General features: G+C 41.5%; 1 long non-coding RNA gene across 1 annotated transcript in view; it reads right to left on the minus strand.

The window, feature by feature from the left end:
* Positions 1-2146: 2146 nt before the first annotated feature.
* The window catches only part of LOC112404871 (uncharacterized), a 22111-nt gene continuing 17413 nt past the window's right edge, over positions 2147-6844 (minus strand). The window contains exon 3 of the long non-coding RNA XR_003004233.1: positions 2147-2422. This is a non-coding gene — a long non-coding RNA (uncharacterized LOC112404871). The remainder of the gene's footprint in view (positions 2423-6844) is intronic.

Below are 6844 nucleotides of genomic sequence, written 5' to 3' on the forward strand. Positions count from 1 at the left end.
TAGGGTCTGGGACTCAGCCTAAAATCAAACAAACGAAAGAGCGAGTTGCGGTACTGTGATCATTATTGCTGCACATGTGCTTCCTCAAGGGGATTGGTTCCCACACTTCCCCACTGGCACCCCCCTTCTCAGCTGCATCCCAGCTCCCACTGCAGGCTGACCTCTCTGTTCCTCCCTGTTCCCTCTGGGTTCAGCCTGACTTTCTTCTTGCCTTGGGTGGATGTGGTTTCTTGCCTCCTTTGCTTCTCATGGAACTCCGCCTCCATCAACATGTACTCTAGCTGACTTCCACTGTTTTACACTCAGCTGTCTTCTGACAGTCCTGTCCAGTCAAAAGACAAAAGAACAACTGAGTGTTTAATACATGCCTGGAATTGTACAAGCATTTTATATTTATGATCATATATAGTAGATAATGTATGCAACCACTGTACATTAATATATAAGTATATATTCTACCAGATTAATTAGATTATTTTACAGTATCATATTTTATGTGTATTCATAAACAAATCCAAAAATGAAATTTCATCCTCAGACCACCATGATGTAGGTGGTATTATTACCTCCTGTTATGATACAGTTGAAGAAACTGAAGCAAAAGCAGTTAACTTGCCACATTCATACAGATTGTAAGTGGTCAAACTGGAATTTTAATTCAGGATGTCTGTTTTTTAACCACTACTGCTATACTACTACTAAATAAAGATGATGGAGAGGAGGGGAGACAGACAAGATGGCTTGATAATCTTAAAAACAAACACGAAACCAAAACAAAACTGCTGTGAGGAAGAGTTGTGATTAGTCCTGAGAAGGCAGAAGAGTCTCCATCAGAGAGAATTGCAAAGGAGGAGGTGCCACCAAAGGATAAAAGCCTCCAGTTATTCACACAAGGGATATTTGTTTTCTTAAAAAGTGACAAACTCCTGGAGAGGATAATGCCTGAATTTTTGTCAATGGAATTTCACAGGCCCTGGCAGGTGGGTGGCAGGGAGATTTGAGCCCCTCCAATGACAGCTCCTAGGCCCTGCCTCAGAGAAGTCCATTCGTCTTGGCAAAGCCCCTCCCACGCACGCACAATGTGCGGTCTCGAGCCGGCGTGAGGCTGGACATCTTGTCAGCCCCCCAAACAAAATGAGAACTGTTGCCCCGGCACGCAGCTGGCGCGCCCATTCGGCAGATCCCAGCTGCCTGGAGTTGAGCACGCTGCGGGGCCACGCCCCTAGATGAATATTCATAACCGCCTGTGCTCAGAGACCCGGATTTCAAAGCCTCTAAAAGGATTAGAAGGACGGTGGGGGCTTCCAGATAAGGAGTCAGAAGGAAGGAGGGAGCTGGGCTTAGTCAGGGCTTGCCTTTGAGGACTACAAAGAGGAGAGAGCACATGGAAACTGAAGTCCACGGTTGCTAATCTAGGCGAGGTAAGATTTATAAAGGGAGCTCGCTGCTCCTTGTAGTTTATCGTTTTTCAATGTCCCTCCACACCAACAATGTGCAATTACTAGTGTTTCACAGACAAGCTCTCTTTGTAGCACTGGGAAGCATGAAAACAACCGAGAGTAAGCTTTGTATTAAGTGCTTGCTTCCTAACTCTTATCGAGGAAACAGCTCTGTGTTAACACCGGACCCCTCTCACACAGGGTCCTGGCAGGTGTGTTAATTTGCACGGTCTACTGATCTTTTGACGGTTATATGGGTGTCAGGCTATGTCATAGGCTAGAAACTTTAAACTTTCAACATACATATACTCTTAGATCTAGTTGGGACGTAATCAGGGAATTAACCACACCTGTTAATGGAACCAGGTTCGGCTGCCCACTGCTCTTAATATAAGCCACTAATTCAAGAGGCAAGTGTCAATAGAAAGGAAACGTGCTTTAATCAGATAAGTTGGCAATCTGGGGAGATGGTGGCATGGTGTCCAGAGACCAACTCCGAAGATTCTGCTCAACCATGACAGTTTTTTGTGGTTGTTGTTGTTTTGCGGTACGTGGGCCTCTCACTGTTGTGGCCTCTCCTGTTGCGGAGCACAGGCTCCGGACGCGCAGGCTCAGCGGCCATGGCTCACGGGCCCAGCCGCTCCACGGCATGTGGGATCTTCCCGGACCGGGGCATAAACCGGCGTCCCCTGCGTCGGCAGGCGGACTCTCAACCACTGCGCCACCAGGGAAACCCCATGACAGTTTTTAAAGGGAAAAATGGGGGTGGTGGTGAAGAATCTCAGTGAATCGTCGAGGCAGGAGGTTCCGTTCATTAAACGCAGCATCTTTCTCCCTTTAATGCAGACTGGCTGACTCTCTCTCCAGATGTTATCTTGCCTGAGTGATCTGCCCGCAGGATTGTTTTAGGGGCACTGTTGGGGTAGAAAGCTAGTCATTTTTTTTTTAAACTGCTTAATTCTTCATTCGTACTTCTTTTTAATCTGGGAAAAGAATCAACAGGTTAGGCAAGGCATGGTGTGCATTCAGGAGAGCATGGTCAGGAGTTAGGTTAAATTGCCTAGTGATCTCATTCGTATAATTAGATTCTTTTAAGGTTAGAGGGGTACAGAAATGGGCAAGCAGGAAAGGGGCAAAAGAGCTGCTTTCAATTCCCTACTGTCAAATATCATTTCATTTCTGTGGGATTAGGGCCAAAGATCCATCTTCTGTAACTTCTTCGTGCCGACGTAGGGCGCCATATTCTCAGAGTGGAAGATGTCAACATGGGTCTGTAGCGTCTCTTTGCTGACTATTTCAGTTGCCTGCTTACATAGATGGGCAGAGCAAGCTGCAATTATTTTGATGCCCATAAAGATATAGATTACTATGAGCAATAATGTTAATCCTATTCTCTGAAGGCCAGCTCTTGGAATTGTGCTAGCCATAGGTTCAGTACTGCTTAAGTTGGAGCAGCTTATGTCATGGCTTCAGTCTGGTCATCATGCAGTTATCAGTAGTTTTTTTTTTCTTTTTTTGTCCTCTCATGGCAGTTACAGTATCTGTAAAACGACTCAGGAATGTGCGTCAGACACCAAGTCTGTGACTCTGTTGTCTTTATCATCAACTGCTTGGTTTTGTACTTGAGGAGGGCCCTGCAGGGTTCTGCTGGGTTGCTTATCTATTAATACTCATATTTGGCTCTATTATTTTTACTGACGGAGAAGTTTCCCAGCACAGATCATCTGAAAGAGTAGATAGTACCCAAATGCATTTCACTGACTTGTAATACAAGTTGGGCTTTCGGGAAAGTGCACTCACTGTCTTTTGTTGTTGTTGGGGCCATAAGAGTTCACTTTAGAATTCACTTAACAGAAATTACTGGAAACTTTGTTGAGTGCATCTATTCCATTAATCCCTCCATTAAGAGAGAGGCTCTGCTTTTTACCTACAAAGTGGAAATGGAAAAAATAACAGTATGGAGAAGAAATTTTAAAAAGACAAGGGACTATGGTGTGAAAGTACTTAGCTACTTTAAAGGAGGGCAACCCCCCAACCCCCACCCCACTTCCATCCCAGAGAACTGGACACATATGCAGATGTAAGGGTAGAATCACTGTGAGCAGCTGTGAGATCTTATGGGAAGTAGGACAGGGACCAGACAAAGGACACAGACAAATGTCCCAGTAATCATGGATTCTGGAAATTATAGACTGATAAACTTGCCATTAATCCCCAGCAAAGTTCCAGACTGGATAGTTAAGCAGGCATCTCATGAACACTTTAAAACAGATGACCACTAGGCACCAACAAGAGTTCACCAGGAACTGGTCAGGAAAAGTTTATTTCCTTTTTATTTATGTATTTAAATGAAGTGCTTGACTGGTACATCAGAATGCCAAAAATAAAGAACATCTTGACAAAAGGACAGCCTATTTATCTCCTCCCACCTTTTTTTTTTTTTTTTTTTTTTTTTTTTTTTTTTTTTTTTTTTTTTTTTTTTTTTTTTTTTTTTTTTTTTTTTTTTTTTTTCTGTGATGGATTCAGGTTTCAAAATTATCAAATTGAGCATTTGGCAGCCAAAAGAGAATAAACTCTAGAGCTAGAAAGAACTGAATTTGAGTGCAGGCTCTGCAACTTACTAGATCTGTAACACTGGGCATCTCTGAGTCTCAGTTTTCACAACTGCTAAATTGGAATGAATATCTACTTCTAGATATGAAAGAAAACACAAATAGAGCATGCAGCACAGGTACTCAAGAAAGGGCAGTTATTATTAAGATACAATTTAAAAGGTAAAAATTTAAATATGAACTCAGGAAAGAGAAGAACTGAGTGAAGTAATTTATATAAAAATAATTTTTTTTATATTTACTGTAAGCTCAGTGTGAAATAGCCAAGTAACATGTTTCAGGTGCAAACTAAAGCTTATTAATATAAGTAAGTGTAAGGCAATAAGAGAGTCCCAATTAATTCCAGTTGGTCAGATCCTACCTGGAAGGTAGGACAAAATTCTTTGTCCCTTTCTGATTAGCAAACTTGAAAGGTAGCAAGGAAAAATTAAACAACATCCAGGATGGTGGAGACCCAGAAACCACAATATCTGAAAAATAACTGAAAGAAATGATGTTTATCTAGGAGAAGAGATCATATAATAGCTATCTTCTCATATTTGAAGAGCTATGATGGGGAATAGGGTATTAATTTGGTCTGTACAGGTCCAAATAGTAGAATTGGGACAAATGATTGGAAGTTGCAATGATAGAGTTTGGACTCAACATGTAAACTGTTCAACAATGCGGTAAGCGTTCTTGAAAAATAGCAAGCTCACAGTTACTGAAAATATTCCTGTAATAGACAGAAGCCAGCACTCAAAGATAGTGTAGAAGAGATTATTACACTGGAAAACAGAGTGGCCTAGTCTTAGATCAGAGTTAGTAATATACCACATATATGCCACCACCCCGAACCGTGGCAGGCATAACTAATCAATGAAAGTTGTTTTTTCCCACTGAGCTAAACTCAGCCTGGCAATCCTTTTCAATGCAGTGCTCCAAAACCATCACCACCATTTCATCAGAGTTGACAGCCCACCTAACCCAGATGAATCCTTATAGTCTCTAAAATCCTATAACTTAGAAATTTCCCCTATAGTATAACTACAAAATATGTCTGTAAATTAACTGGAAGGGGAGCCACAGTTAAGTGCAAAAATATTTCCGGATATCTGTGTATGTGTGTGCGTTGATGTCTGTATGTGTACCTTTGTGGGATATATGTAGGATAGAACATAGATGCTTTGGTCCTACCCTAAAACAGAAATCACATGAGGGAAATAACTCATTATGCACAAGAGCCCTTTAATAGTGAATCCCAGTTGGGACATGCCAATAGTTAATGACACTGCTTTATGAATACCCACCTGTTTCTTCTGTAAATTCAAAACTTTTCTTACCCTTTCCTACCCCTTAAAAAATTTCAAATTCACTTTGTATGTTGTAACTTTTGGGACATCAAGGGCAAGTTGATATTAAAAAAAAAAAAGAGAGAGAATTTGGAGGGTTGGCAGAGTTAGGGCTGGAGTACCTAGTAAACCCTTAAGAAAAGGGAGAGTTATATTATTAAGCAGAAGTAACCAAAGAGAGGTCAATAAGAGACTAAATTACAATGTCCAAAGATATAGCAAACATAGAGTCCAGGCTAATGAATGGGCAGCAGGAACCTCCTAGAAGGGGCAACAGTTGAAGCCAGGTGGCTCCCAAGCTGGAAATCAAGAGGAACAAAGAACCCAGCCTTACTCCCAAGGAGAGGAACAAAGATGCAAAGACAATCATTTGGTGAAAAGATAATCTTTTCAATAAATCGTGCTGCAATAATTGGTTGTCTGTATGCAAAAACTAAAATCCCTCAATCTATACTTCTGACCATATTTCAAAAATTAACTCAAATCATAGACCTAAATATAAAACTTAAAACTATAAACCTCCTTGACAAAGTTTTCTCTCTCAAAAAGGTTAAGCTATTTAAATTTTAAAAGTGAGTCTGTTTAAAAAATATATATAAGTAAATAAGAATATATACAAGAGGGATGCAAATATGCAAAAATGATGAAGGTGGCATCCACCTCTGCCCTTTGTCACACCTCCTCCAAGGGGTGGGGAGGGTAGCCTAGCCCCATCCAGGCAGGGTGGTGTTTAGTGCAGAATTCTAGTCTCAGGAGGAAAGTCGATGTGCAAACTAGGAAACTCTACTGGAACCCTGTCATGTGGGTGTGGGAAATTTTGTTGCAAGAGAGTGAGAGGAAGCTGCTGTCTGCAGCCTAGAACTGCCCAGCTCCCAGGATCTCGAGTCCAGGAGATAGATAGGAACACGGATCCTAAGATGCCACTAGTCAGTGCTCCCGTAGCTACTTTTCAGCGGCCTGGCCTGACAAAGTGGGCTCATCTGGGCAGGCCAGAACCTGAGAAGTAAAGCTATCAATACCTGCAGCTAAGTGAGCTGAGGAAGGCAGGAACTGAGGAAGGTGTGCGCTGCTCATCTCACATCTTAAATTCCTGGACATTAGATTATGACACCAGTTAAAACCTCTTCCTTTATCAGGATCAAACTCCAATATGTCAAGAATTATAAAACAGGTATGTAACAAATATTGTAAGGGACCTCCCTACCTCACCAATTGATTTTCTAAGAAAGTGACAAAATATTCCTTCTTTACCCATAAAGTTCTTATAAAGGCAACATGTTGTAAAGCTTAAAAGCATTAGCTGTGGTGTCAAGTTGCCTGGGTTTGAATCCCAGCTCTGTCTCCAATTAGATGTGTAAGCTTGGCCTGGTTTCTTAAACTCTCCAAACCTTAGTTTCTTTTGCAAAATGTGGATAAAAAAAAAAAAAAAAAAAAAGCCCCCCCAAAAAAAGATGAGGTGGCT

Source organism: Neophocaena asiaeorientalis, unplaced genomic scaffold (assembly GCF_003031525.2).
Source record: "Neophocaena asiaeorientalis asiaeorientalis breed wild unplaced genomic scaffold, Neophocaena_asiaeorientalis_V1.1 scaffold100, whole genome shotgun sequence".
NCBI lineage: Eukaryota > Metazoa > Chordata > Mammalia > Artiodactyla > Phocoenidae > Neophocaena > Neophocaena asiaeorientalis.